Here is a 14634-nt window from a genome sequence, read left to right as displayed (position 1 = left end):
GTTAGAGTCAAACCCATTATCAGGCTGCTCCCCACAAATCACAGCCTGAGCGTCCAACTGTGACACTGATTCTACATTTGCTGTTGAATCTGTTTGATTCCCTGCATTTATACTGGACACAGCCTGTAAATCATTTCCAGGATTCAGCATTTCAGCATTTTCTGCTTTCTGTTCGGTTCCTTCCTTCTTCTCTTCTATCTTTTTCTTTTTCCGTTGTTTCTTTTTTTCTTTCTTCTTTGCCTTTGTGTCTTGCTCGGCCTGTTTGTCACATGCTAAATTAATCATTTTGTCTGTTTTTGACTTCAGATCGTCCTCACTGTGAACGTTTGCTCCTGTCTGTGACTCTGATGATGCATCTGTATCCTTTAAATTCAGACAACTGCACTCTGATGTTACACTAACTGAATCATCTTTCTTTTCTGTTTCAACTTTACAAACATTAATACTGGGCTCATAACTGTAATTTTCTTTCTTTATGTCTACAGTCTCTGTTATTTCCTCTGTGCCTTTCTCTTTAATTAGTGCATAACGGTCTGGAGTGCCATTTAGCCCAATGACTGCATTAGAATCAACATGTTCCTTTCTCAAATCCTCTCTCTGCTGAGGGAAGACAGCATCTTTAAATATATCTGTTGTAGTTTCTAATTGTGTCTGTGTGGGTGTTTCCTTCTGCTCATATTTCTGTGTTTCTCTTTCCGTCTTAATCTCTGGACATGTATCCAGCCTCTGTGTAGCTTTTATTTCACTCTCCGTCCCTGCTGCCCCAGCACTATTTCCAGTGCCCAGTATGTAATTCCTGAAACTAAACACAACTGTATCCGTCCGACTGTTTGCTGCCTCACTGTTTCCATGTGTACTCTTGTTGCCATGGCCCCCGTTGCTATGTCCTGGCTGGACTACGATTGGAGACAGCGATGATGACTCATTGGATTTGTTAACTATCACTTCTCCAGTTTTCTTCCCAACATCATTAACCGTCTCAAGCGTAGTGCTGGGGGGGCCTGTGGGATTTAGTATGCCCAGTGAGGCCATTTGTTCTTCACATTCCTGGAAGGCCTCTTGGAGTTCCCGGTCTAGGAGCTCTGACAGGGGAGGGGTCAGGGGTCTGACACCAGGACAAGGTGTGGCAGCGGGCCGAGATGAAGGCTGAGCATCTGTGAGAACTGGGTCGCTGTCATGAGGCCTGAGACGAGGGTAGGGTGACACAGTTAAGAGTCTGGCAGGCAGACAGCTGGTCATTCCACCATGCCACAAAGTGCTGCTATTGGTAGAGCAGAAGCCCATGCTCAGACACTGCACACCATGATATGCACACACAACAAACAACTGGACTATTCCAAGATGTACATCCCCCTACAGGAAATAATAACAGCTGTTTCTAAGCATATGGTTGTTATGAACATGCAGGTCTGTTCATACACAACAAATTATGGTTAATTTTGGTATTACACTAACATAGCATCTGAACATCACAATTAAGGGACAGGCGATTAATCAAATTTTATTTTCAATTACGATTTTGGCTTCCAAGAATTATGAAGATAATAAAGACAAAAAAAATATTTGTGCTGCATCTGTTTCACAATAAAGCTGTTGTTTTATGTATTATTTATATACATTTATTATCATTATATATTTTATATACGGTATATATTTGTATATATTCAATATATGTTTAGAAGTTTCAGCTGGTTATATGAACTAACTTAACAACATGGTATATCTTGTGTATTTTGAATAAATGTACATTTATTTATTGTTTTATATTATTAATTTAATGTATATTTTCATATACTGTGTTTTATTTTATTTTATTTATTGGCAGTTTTTCAGTTGAATTAGGATTTGAAAATTAACTGTTAAACATATTTATAATTTCAATTATTGCATTCATTCCAAATGAGTAATCCTGATTAATAACTGTCAGTATGAACAAAATAAGCATGATTATGATTTTTTGCTATAATCAAGAGCTTAAAAATAAAATTTAACTTTATTCAAATAATTAGATTTTTTAGTGATATATTGTTGTGATGTAGCCTATCTTATTATTCTCATGTTGTTGTTTTTAAAGTTTAAATATAGTGCTCCGCATGACTGCAACAGTACTAATAGTTGGAAGTACAGAGACCTGTAGCATCTATATTGTGTACAAGAGTAACATGAAAAGTCTTTATTTCAGTCAGTACTGTGATTATATATACTGAGTTAAAGTATATCCCATACTTCTGACCACTTTAATAAATACTGTTTGGGTTAATTAACAACCCTTGTTTTATGTAAAGGATATTAATTCTAAAACTGTAACTGTAAATGCTACATGCTTCATTTCAGTGTTATTCTGTCATCAGATAAAAGAACCCTTCACATGCTCAAACTTATTCACCAAACAAATACTGCCTCATGATAAATCAAAATCTGAGCACTGCCACTGCAACACACTCCCTGGAGTACACAGCTAGCATTATAATGTTGACGTGCTTGGAATATAATGCCTTTAACAATTAGGCCAGCTTTGTGCCATTCAGTTGTAATTGCTGAGTCACTGCTAAGCCATTAGCTGGCAGTACAGGAATATGCTGTGGGACCGTCTTAGTAGTTAACTCTCACCGAGTGTATGGATCCAACATTATTATTTAATCATATTAAAAGCTGCACTCCTACTCATCACATTGTATCTGCACCAAACAAAACCAAGTACACTTTAACAAAATCATTACTCATGCCTTGATGTCAGTAAATAAAGTGAGAAATAATGTTACTAACATGTCACTGCATGTGATTGGTTAATACAGCCTCACAATAAAGGCTTGTAAACACAACCTCTGCCCTGACAACATGTTACTCACTCGCCTAACCGACCTGCCAGTCAAGCCTGCATCTATTTTACTTGGCACTCCCTATCAAAGGGCGGAGCAGCAAAAGAGACTAAACTGTTAGCAGCTGGAAAGGTTTGCTATGCAACAAGCTGCTGCCTGCCATATCTACATGAGGTGGAATGAACCAGGTGTTTCTGCCAGGACTGCATTTTAAGACTGCGTATGTCCTCTGACTCTGCAGTGTTTGGCTTAAAAAGCAGGATCTTTATCTTCTTTATTTGTACTTTCTGTAATTTCAGAGTTTTAATCTATTCATTGAAAGCTTGTAATATACTTATTTAGGTAACACTAACACAATACACTGCACAGAAATGTTATGGATAATTAATAAATTGGTGAATAGTTCCTTAATAGCTCGGATTTGAAAACTACATAGATAATTAAGAGTTACTAGAGAAAAGCCTGGAATATATAGATTTATTGGATTAACGACCAAATTCTTTGTTCCAGATTGAATATGAATTAACCACAGAGCAGCAAGACTCATTCATTATTTATTACTTAATCATTAGTCACTTTTTTGTGCACCACCAAGTAAAGCAATGCATCATACTGCATCATTTCCAATTAGTCCCTCATTACTTCATGTTCAACATTCCCGTTGTAGCCTTATTTTTACATTTAATTTAGTTTTACACATCCACATCAAGCAAAAATAATTACACCATTGCTATAAGTCAAGTTGTCAGAAAGCATTAAAGCCTTTTAGACAAATTAGTGCAATTAAACTCAGCACCCAGACAATAGCAGAATACCAGGCAACACTTGAAACAGAACATGAAGTCATTGTGCAGATAATTCATCCAAGCATGAAAAAAACAGACAACACCCAAGCAGGCAATATCAATCACACTCCAGTATAAGTTAGAAACATTCGATCATCCTGTCATCTTTTTGTTCCACTCCATGCTCCCTGGTTTTATCTGCTGACCACACTCGCACAGCAAGAGCACCCATGCTGGGTCTATGTGGTACCTTGTATCTAGAACCACCAGTGGTCGACTGACTTCCATGTGGTGCTGCAGGCCCGCCAGTAGGGGGTTCACCTGCTCACATTTCCTCTCACCTGAGCTAGTCTGAGCTCTGCTGACACAAACCCACACCACACACACATACACACAGATTCACAAGAAATCAATATCAGATTAACTTTCACCTTGACTGCATGATTAGTACAATTTTTTCCCCCTACAGCCATAAATCAAGCAAAATGGATATCCAGTACATTATTCTAGAGTAATGCAATAATACTGATACTTCATTCATCATGACACTGCATCTTTCAGTGAAAACAGGTGTATTTCATCATAATATCATAATATAGCATAATATATTTTTTGACCTTGGGAAATAACTTTGGTAATGTAAATATTAAGAGTAATAAACTGTGAGCAAGTTTGATTGAAGTTTGTTTGCCTTTCCCATCATCCATACTGAAAATGCAGACTTACTAAGGAAAGTGTCGGTCTGACAGGGCAGATTTAAATATTTTTTACAAAATAAATAGACAATAAAAATCTTTAATATTGTTGATTGAAAAGTTTACAACAAAAATAAATAAACTCATATGTGTGGGTTTGGTTTAACAGCAACAACTCCATAGCTATCACCACATTGGTTTTAAAATATTGTTAAACTTTATTGGTACACAGATGTATGTAATGTCACCCAGTCCCTACTGAGCCCAGCCCACTCAAACCAGTCGGGATAAAAAATATTAACTTCTTAATAAGAATTGGGATGCACATTTTTGTGAGCAAAAAAGGGACTTAAATCATAATCTCCTTCCTGGAAAAAAATAACAGCTTACTCATCAACCGGCATTTTTCTGCGACCAAAAAGTTACACTTAACTTTCATGAACTAAAAACACACAGGGTCAAAGTTCTCAGACATAAACGCAGACAACACCCAAAAATAAGTTTACAGATATTAGATGTATACAGTGCTATGGAGATGCATTGCTACACTTCCTGGTTGACAGGCAATTTCTCAATCACAAGGTAACCAAGCCCTAAAACATACCCTGCTTTATCATCTACTTTACTCTAAATAGCACCATCATTTACAAAGTGAACATTATGCTGTGTTAAAGAAGAGTTGAAAACAGCAATTGAGACAAAAAGCACTTCTGGAAATTGTTTACTGAGGTAATAAATCAGGTGGGAAGTAGGGTCATTTTCTCATAGATTTCTATACAATCAGACTTCTTTTTGCAGCCAGTCGACCCTGTAGACCATCAGAAAGAATACAGGTTCAAGGCCTTTCTGCATTGGCTTCATTCTTTAGACCTGGATACTAGCTCCACTTTTTAATACACTGTATGGTTGGTTAAGTTAAATTAAGTTAATGTGTATCTAACAAAGATAACTCTTTGTGATACCAAGTCACTGTTTTATCTTGTTGTGATAATAAAAAACTGGGATAGCTTTTAACGTGTGTGTGTTGGTTGTGGGCGGGTGCGTGGAAACCTTTAACTTACCCCAATGAGGACTCCCAGATGTTGAGCTCACTGCTGAAGTCTAGACTGGGCAACAGGTCATGAGGAAACTCAAGCTCATCCTGGTCTCCAGCTGCACTTCTGCTCTCCTCCACCCCGGTGATGACTGTGACGTCTGGGAGAGTTGGTTGGGACAGCAGACTCTGCTGGCTGGTCGAGGTCGCAGTCAGAAGCGCTCTGTCGTCCCTCTGCGTCAAACTCTCAGTGGGAGCTTCAGTCTGCGGGACAAGAAGAACAAAATATATGATGATACATATAATGATACTCAGAATTATAAACATTCTGCGCTAAATGCTGGAGTCTCTGCTGCACCACACAGTGCATAATAGTGTGTAGTTGAACAAGTGTGAGCATGCTGCGAGCAAACATGGAAAATGCTACAGAAAATGCTTGAGGCCAACCGCCACCAAAAACTCCACCCACGTGTTAAACAGACAGTAAAGTGTTGACTGTATAGTAATGCATAGGTCATTCATATTGACTTGAGTCTATGTTTGTCTCTCAACCTACTTTTGTTATACTATTACTGAGATTAAAGGATTATTTTTAGAATTATATCCTAGAATAAATGTCATGCTCAGTACACAGGCCGAGTGTCTGCAGCTTTGTTGACACTGCACTTTTGGGCTTCACAGAACTATTATTTTGAAAGAAAAAAGGTTAGGTGCAGTTTTTATTATAGTCTGCTGCCACCTAAGATACACCTCACATTTAAATATCACACCAAAACACCCAAGAATAATCATTAAAGACAAACCAGTCCTGCTGGATTGGATGTAGTTTAATCATTATGTTAAGATAAGTGGTTCCCAACATGATACTGTTAATTTTTATAAATAGTTGAATTGACCACATAAGGTTTCGTTAGAAATTGTACTACTACTACTACAACGACTATAAAGCAGAATTCGTCAAATGTTATCCATTACTTTTAGCTAACTATTTCAACTGTTTATCCCATACTTTTAGCTAAATATTTTAACATTTTATCTGATTATTTTAACTGTTTATCTAGTTGGTACTTTTAGTTAACTATTTCAACAGTTTATGCATGACTTTTAGGTAGATATGTGAACTGTTTCACATTAGTCATGAAGCTACTTTTATAACCTTTTCATCCGCTTTTGCAATACTTTAAGCTAACCATTACAACTGTTTATCCTTCACTTTTAGCTAACTATTTCAGCTGTTTATCCATTGGCTAATAATTTCAACTGCTTAGTCTTTACTTTTAGCTATTTATTTCTACTGTGTGACACTTTTAGCTACTTGTTTTGACTTCGGTTCTCTCTTGCTAAATGCTAACAATTTTTTTTCCACTCCTGCAACATGATGTGTTTCAGGTGTTACAGCTGATCATATTTCTTATTCTGATCCTGATAAACTAAGATGCAAAAGAAACAAATAAATTCAAACTGTGACCTAAAATGCCTTGAAATCTCATTTGTAGCCAATACAAGAAGCACAATTGGCTTAACTGTTTTTCCTTACGTCTGTCCCACTGGTTGACAGAAAGACAGAATCCAACCGCAGACACACACCACAACACTTGGCTGTGGAATCATGTTGCAGCAACACATCCCTCACAACACAACATACTAAACCCACTATGTGATGGAATTCCTCCCACATAGGCCGCCTCAGTTTACAAAGGGGAAAGTTTCCATTATTTCACCCACTCAGATATAAACTGAGGTGTACAGGTGCAAGCAAATGACACATAAGCATGTTCAGATAAAATGCAGCCCTTTAACATGTATTATGTCTGAAACATGTGAGCTGTTTCTTACAGATAGGTCCTTGCTGTATTAACGGTGTGAGTGCAGAAGGATAAAGCGGTAACTGTGGTAATGCTGTCCATCGAGGATCGGCTGAGATTCAGAATCGAATCCGTTCATTCATTATTTACGAAACCAGTAGTAGACACGATGGCTGCACCCAAGCAGAGGTGACTATCCTGATTGACAATACTTATTAAAAGACCTAAAATTAGTATTACATTATAACACTTTAAAGTCAAATTTGCATTGCATTGATTAAATAAAAGACAAAACAAATGTTGTACTCCAAAATGCTGTACTGGGCTAGAAAACGCCACCTCTCACCTCAGCAGTATACTTAATGGAAGCGGATACTGGAGACAGGTTAACAAGTAAAGCTGTGTGTGTCGTGGGGAGGCTCTGAGTCACTGGCCTCACCTGTGTCACCACTACAAAGAGCCTCTTCTGTGTGACACATTCAACACAGATGGGGGATCACCAACATGAATGTTACTCACACAAGAATAAAAACAGTTAAAATCTTGACCATATTAGGCATTTAAAACTTTAAAAAACTGTAGAAGAATATTGGCCAATAATGTAGCATCTCTCTTCACATCTATGTATACAAAGCTCAAGCCATATTAGGTTATTTTTAAATGTACTAATTTAGACTACTCCTGCTTGCAACAGAACATAAAACTTGAAAGAACAACAGAGTGATACTGAGCCCAAAAAAGCGCTGAGGCAGGTAAGTGTCAGTTTGAATGCCTTTGATCTCCACGCTGCTGTCACATAATAGGATAAAAACAATTGTTCCACGCCTTAACAGTCATGCAGACATGAACACAGTTTTATCATGATATGGTATGTTGACGTGTCTTGGGTTTCCTGTTTCCTGCCTAAACTGTTTCATCTTATTATAAAAAATACACTCTACATTATCAGTTCACAACAGCTAAAACAGAACAAAAAAGAACAGCACCATGTGGTATAGCATGTCCAAGTTTACAGCTGGCACTCATTCACCATATTATTGGCCATTGTATGAAGAAGTGGAAGCTCAGTGAGGTGGAAAAGCACAGCCCTTGTTTCAGTTATTTTGACCCCCACGCAGAAAGCACGGTCTGTTATTAATTAACCCTCAGGAACAAAACAGAAAGCCAGCTGAGGTTGCCTGGAAACAGCTACTTGTCCCACAGTCGTTAAACTGTTAATTCAATCTGTCAGTGCCCATGTGCTAACACAACTTTAATGCTTTACACATGACTTTTGTAAACAGGGAAATCTCAGTGCTAACGCAGGTCCAGGCCCTCGCATACACACTAAAACAGAAACATTACACAGATCTAACACGTCTATTCTTTCTATTAAGTTTCATCCCAGTATCCCCGTGTTTCACTTACCCAGCAGTGTGCTCCCTCACTGTGCTGAAGGTGACTCTACAGTGCAGTGCAGCTCCTCTGCTACCCTTCTACCTTGCTCACTGTACAGGCAGCCTCTGCAGGGCTCTGTGTTTTGAAGGGGGCAGACACAAACATGCTGCAACACATGCTGCTGACGCTCCCTCTCCTCTCTTGCACTGACTCAGCTAACTTCCTCCTCCTCCTCTCCTCAGTCCTGTCCTGTCTTCTATTGCTGCCGCTCCCCTGTTAAATTTCCATGAGCCTCCTTAGGCTCTTGCAGTGTATGTGTGCGTGTGTGGAGTCTAGAAACACTAGCAAGCACTGACAAACACAGTGCTTACTGCTGAGACTGGGCTGGCCACAGGGAAGTGCTGAAGTCTCCTCCCCCACTACTGTATACTCTTTCCACTCAGCTCTCTTTATATTCCCTCCTCCTCCTCCTGTCTCCCTTCCTTCTTTCTTTCTTCCGTCCTTCCCTATCCACCTCTGCTCCAGCCCCCACCCTACCCCCTTCTTCTCTCTCTTCTGGCTGGCTGCATTAACTGACTGACAGTGCCTCTGCAGGTGAATGCTGGGAATTAGGCCAAGGGTCGGGCCTGCAGTGACCCCCTGAGAGAGGATCAGGTTACACTCCAAGAAGCTTTGGTTACACAAACACATGGACATATACACAGAGAGACGCAACATCTCCCTGCATTATAAAAGCTCCTCCTGCTCCAACTTTGACCCCTGAGTGTTGCAAGGTGCGACATCATCAGTACACATGGATAGGCATGACAACACCTTTTCCCTAATACCTAATCAACACACCACCCCTGCCCATATAAACACCCTGAACAGCACAACATCTGTTAGTAAACTGAATGTATTCAGCTGGTAAGTAAGTGTCCTCACTGGATATTTGGTTAGCAACATTATTATTATCATCTTCTGTGTATTTTTGGCACCTGTCTTATTTTTATAGCCATCATACAAATGTAGAAAATACTTATCCAGGTCACAAACCCAGGCGAGGGTAGGATTGCAGTCACACGGAATCACGAGCCTCCGCAGGGTGCATTTTATCAAAGTCGTGCAAATTTGACTATGATGTCACAAGGACTAAAAATAGTCCACATATAACTGACTCATCGCTGCACACCTGTTTAGTCAAACAAATAAGGTCATACTGATATAAATTTGAAAGGTATTAGAGGTTTGAAATCTGTTCTTAATCACTCTATGGCAGTCATGAGACAATGGGCCCTTGGCCACAGACATGCAAAAGGCAAATATGAACAAGATACACTGATTTTATAGTTATTTTGTGTATTTTTTTTTTTAATTGTCTTTGCATTTATTTTGTTTCTCACTGTAGTCTCTTTGTATCTCTTTCTGGCTGTTTTGGCCTTTTTGTTTTGGCCTTTGTATTTGTTTTTTGTTTCTTTATGGTTATTTTTGCATTTCTTCTTGGTTGGTACATTTTGCAAGTGAAGGCCAGAGGGGCCCCTGACACTTTGGGCTCCAGGACCAGGCCTGTACTGCTGTACTTTTCGTGATGGAAGTTGTAATCCACACACACAGTTGAACAATGGCGATGCACTTTTAAAGGGGAGATTAAGAATACACTTTCTACTTTTGAGATTCATAATATTAACAACAAACAACTGGATATTTCTAGTATTTTAGGGAGACTAATAAGCAGTATAACAAAGTCAGTTTTTAAGATTTCATGTCAAGATGCATTAAAATATCTCACCCTCCAGTTAACATTCTCTCCAGCTTTCACACCAACTCACACACAAACATTGTACCTGTGAGGAGTCATTTTGATTTTCCTGTGGTGGAAACAGAACAACATTTTCTGGAGTGCCCTCTTCTGGCTGTAATAAGGAATGACAATAAGAGATGTTTAAAAGGAAACCTGTAAAGTACATAGCAGCAGTGGTATGCACTAATGCACTGAAAACAAATCACTCTTGTTTTTAAGGCAAAACTAACAATGTTAAGCCTCACTCTGTGATCACATCTAATGAGGTATGCAGAGTCTATAGCTCATGAGACAAATGTGTACGTTAATCCTATTAAAATAATCCTGAATTCCTCTGCTGAACTCCTCCAGTCACATGTGGAAATTCCTGTTTTTCTATACCTTTGTCACTACAAAGTATACAATTACAGCAAAATTGGTTCTTAAAACAACAATTACAATAACTCTACATGCACACTAAGGGCAGACACAATAGCATTCAAACCATCATCTGGATGATGGATTTTACAAGCTGCAACAAAGCAAGCTTGGGAGTATAAGTGTGTTGCAAACACATAGATCATGGCATATTTTAAGTCATGACATAAGCATCTTAAATTGATCTTAACCTCTGCTTTACACTAAATAGTACAAGATCTGTTATCTAAATTATTATTAGACAAGCCTCAATTAAGCATGAGAATGTACACAAATCTCCGTGCATTTCCCATGTGTTTTACTGAAGCCAACGGTTAGTATTCATGCGAGCCATTGTTAGTTTTGTTAGTCCTCCGTGCACAGTAGAGTTCAAGGTATGTATAAGCAGCATAGGGGCAGCAAGTAGCAATCCCAGCCATCCAACGCCAGCGAGCTCGCCCTTACCAACGCCTCAGGTGTGCTGCTCTCGTTCCCCATGGCTCAGCCAGCTGCAGGGCCACAACTGCCCAAACCAACAGCCACTCACATCAGCTGGCTGAAAGACAGCGGCAGAGAAGGACCATCAGCGTACGACTATTCCCAGAGAGACACAGAGTAAACAGGCGATCTGTGGTCCCTCAGTAGTCACAGACTCATGCTCCACAGGATTAGAGGTCTCTGGTATGAGATTGAACTCACAGGGAGGGAGAATGGTTAAGTGTGTGTGTTGTTTTAGGGATTAGGGACCTGTGATGCAAGACCTCCCTCTTTGACCAAAGTGCAGGCTTTGCCTCCGCTGATGTGGGCTTAAAAGCAGGAACAGCATCCTCTCATCATGTAATTATAAACTTGATTCTGGAGATTTCTTTAGGGAATACATTAGTCAGATTCAACTCCTGCTGCAGTGAATTACAATGACCAGCAGCACCCTCTCTGGTCTACATGACCTCAAACAAATGGCATTCCCCCCGGAATAAAAACATCTTCACACGCAGTCAGTGACTTTGTGCTTGTCCATGTGATGCGATTTAGTGACTACAGAATACTGACACAGTGACTGAGCCTCAGTAAGGTAATCCTCCTGCAGTAAATAACAGATTGTGAATGTCTCTTGGCTTCCAGCAGTGTTGAGTCTGAACTCAAGGTAGAGTTGAGGCTATTGAAATAATCCAGAAGCATCTCTAATCCAATTTGTCATCATTATATAAACAGTATATTTGAGAAAAACACTACTAAGGGGTAGGGATATTTAAAATCGCTTAAAGAAAGGGACTTTTCACTGTGGACTGGTAAAAAAATCACTTTCATAAACAGATCAAATAATCTCTGAGAGTCTCATTTCTTTGTTTTATGAAATGCAGCTGAGCAGTAAACAGTCGTGCTAACAGAAATGTTGTTTGTGAATTTCTCATATGACTGCAGGGACTGTACGTTAGCTCTGTGTATAGTCAGAAAGCACTGACCTGAATATTTAAGGCTTTATAAATAGAAATCTGCCCTGTCCACTGCTGTTAGACTTTATTCCAGTCTTGTGCAGAATTTGTCATGCACACTATATTGCACAAATATATTGCATATGTATATTCAAGTTATGAGTAATAATTCATTCTATTTTTGTCCTAGATAGGATTATCGCATGGGTGAATTTAATATCCAGAGTTCCCCTTACATCTTTATTCTCTTTTATTCTATGGTGTGGTAACCCTTCTCCCATCCCTGCCTGCTTGCTATTTGTGTGAATGGGGTGTAATTTCAGCCCTCACGCCGTGTGGATGTGTGTGCACTTTAGCTGGGGTCAGTGTTGCAGGGCTTTTTGGCAGCACAGAGAGCACTGGGGGAAATCATATGATTAGGTGGTTGCCAGGTCTCTTCTCACCTCATCTTCGCCTATCAATCAGTCAACATGAGCCATCGTTTAAGCTCTTGGGTTAAGATGAGCTTTTTGCTTCAGTATGAGGTTACTGTTTTCATGCCCCGTATCTGACCCCTTAAACCAGGGCCGGAGCAGGTGGGTTGGGGTGGCTTCTAGTTCTCAAGCCCCTGTTAAAATAATTGATTATTTTCTATTTTGGTAAATGATTTGATGCTTGATTTCTGCTTCTCTGTTGTCTGTCTCTGTTCTCTGTCTCTGTGCGTAACGCAGGTCACTATCAAAGGTCACTATGTATGCATAATTCACTAAACCTTGGAGAGGTTTGAGTTTGAGTTTATTTACTTTGACTACATATATTTCATTGTCTGTTTCATATTTCTTAAACTTTTAGAATCCATGTGAGACAGTGAAAATCCTTTGGCTCTGTAAGACATACTATCTTTGTAAGACATAACAAGGCAGGAGGTTTTTGTTGAATGTTCTGGAGAAGAAGCCAGGTCAGGATGGCCTTGTCCGGGGCAACAAGATCGTATGCCCAGGTGGCATGACGTGCCATTGTATTGATTAAGACTGGCGAATCAGCAGATTAAGAAGGCGGAACTTCCTGGAAGGGGTGGACCAGCATGTTTTGTAAACAAATGTTAGTATTTTAATGGGTTCAGGGAGAGAGACGTGGTTGAGACTTCACGGACTGAAACCCGTCTGTTTGTATTCAGGGACATGAGTTTTTGAACCCAGAGAATCTCTGTAAAATGCACTTTTTTTGACGTATTGTATTAAAACTATGTTAAACTGAGAACTTGCACGGCCTCCTGCTCTTCATTCCCTATCAACAATCTGCGCAGAAAAATTGTGAGGTTTTTTCTGTTGGTGACAGATTATTCAATTTTCAAGGTTTCCTCATGCAATTTTTCTAACACCCCGAATATTTTCTCAAAAGCCCAGAATCTCTAAAATACTTAACCTTTGTATAATTTCCCCTTAGTCTCTCTGACTGGACCGGGAAATCAATCGAACATAATTTTATAACTTGGGAAATATCAGCACATAACATTGTCATGGGGGTTGTTCTGTGTTATTACTACTATTACGCTATTCCAAAAAGAAAGCATTCAACAATCATTCTGTAAACTATACTCCAACATAGTACAGCAAAAACAGGTTTTAATACAAGTTAAGCTGTTTATGCCAAATTTGTTACTTATAGATAATTACAACAGACACATTTTGCCTTTTTTTTTTTTTTAGCCGTAAACATTTGTGTTGTAATGGTTTCAGAATGATAAAGAGAGTTGGAGAACAGTTGGATACAAAATTGGCTGTAGGCTCTACAGGATGTTTTTTTCCTTGAGAACAATATTGTTTTTCCGAGAATTCAGGGCATTCTATTATTTCGAATAGCTCGAAAAAACGGTGCATATAGTTGCCACAAATGGGAACAAAATCCACCTGGTTGGGCTGAGCTTTCGCCCAGCAATAAACTAAACGGATTTTTAAAAATATTTTTATATCATTAAATATATAATTATATAAATACACATTATATAATTTAGCAAGATAAGAGACAGAGGAATACTGGTGAACACTGAACTTGTGGGGAAAACTATGTTTATCGACCTGGCCAAGGCAACTACACAGTTACTAAAAGTCAAAACAAAGTCATGCCAGTTTCAACACAACCTTTCACAGTACCCCACCCCCCACCACCACCCCACCACCCCCATTTTCATTTATTGCCCCTCCTCTATCTGAAAGACTACGACAAACCAAACAGATAATCCAAAATCTGTTCCAATGCTGCAACTCATGAGCTACTCACCACTGCAAACAAGACTTTTCCACACACAGTGTCAAGCTTTAACAAATCCAATATGTGTTTACTGTCAGACTCAAGGCCAATGTTTGTTGCTGTCCTCTCCTCTGAGGAGCCCCCGGTCCCTCTGATGCTATTTTTGGATTGCTACGCTGAGTGGGAGGAGAAGACAGAGGGTGGACAGGGACAGAAGAGGGGACAGGACCGAGGGGAGGAGAATGAACTGGATCTTGGGAAGCCATGTCTGCTCAGGGTGGT

This window comes from Centropristis striata, chromosome 20 (genome assembly GCF_030273125.1).
Source record: "Centropristis striata isolate RG_2023a ecotype Rhode Island chromosome 20, C.striata_1.0, whole genome shotgun sequence".
Lineage (NCBI taxonomy): Eukaryota > Metazoa > Chordata > Actinopteri > Perciformes > Serranidae > Centropristis > Centropristis striata.
The sequence above is the reverse complement of the archived record's forward strand: the minus strand, read 5'-3'. Positions refer to the sequence as shown.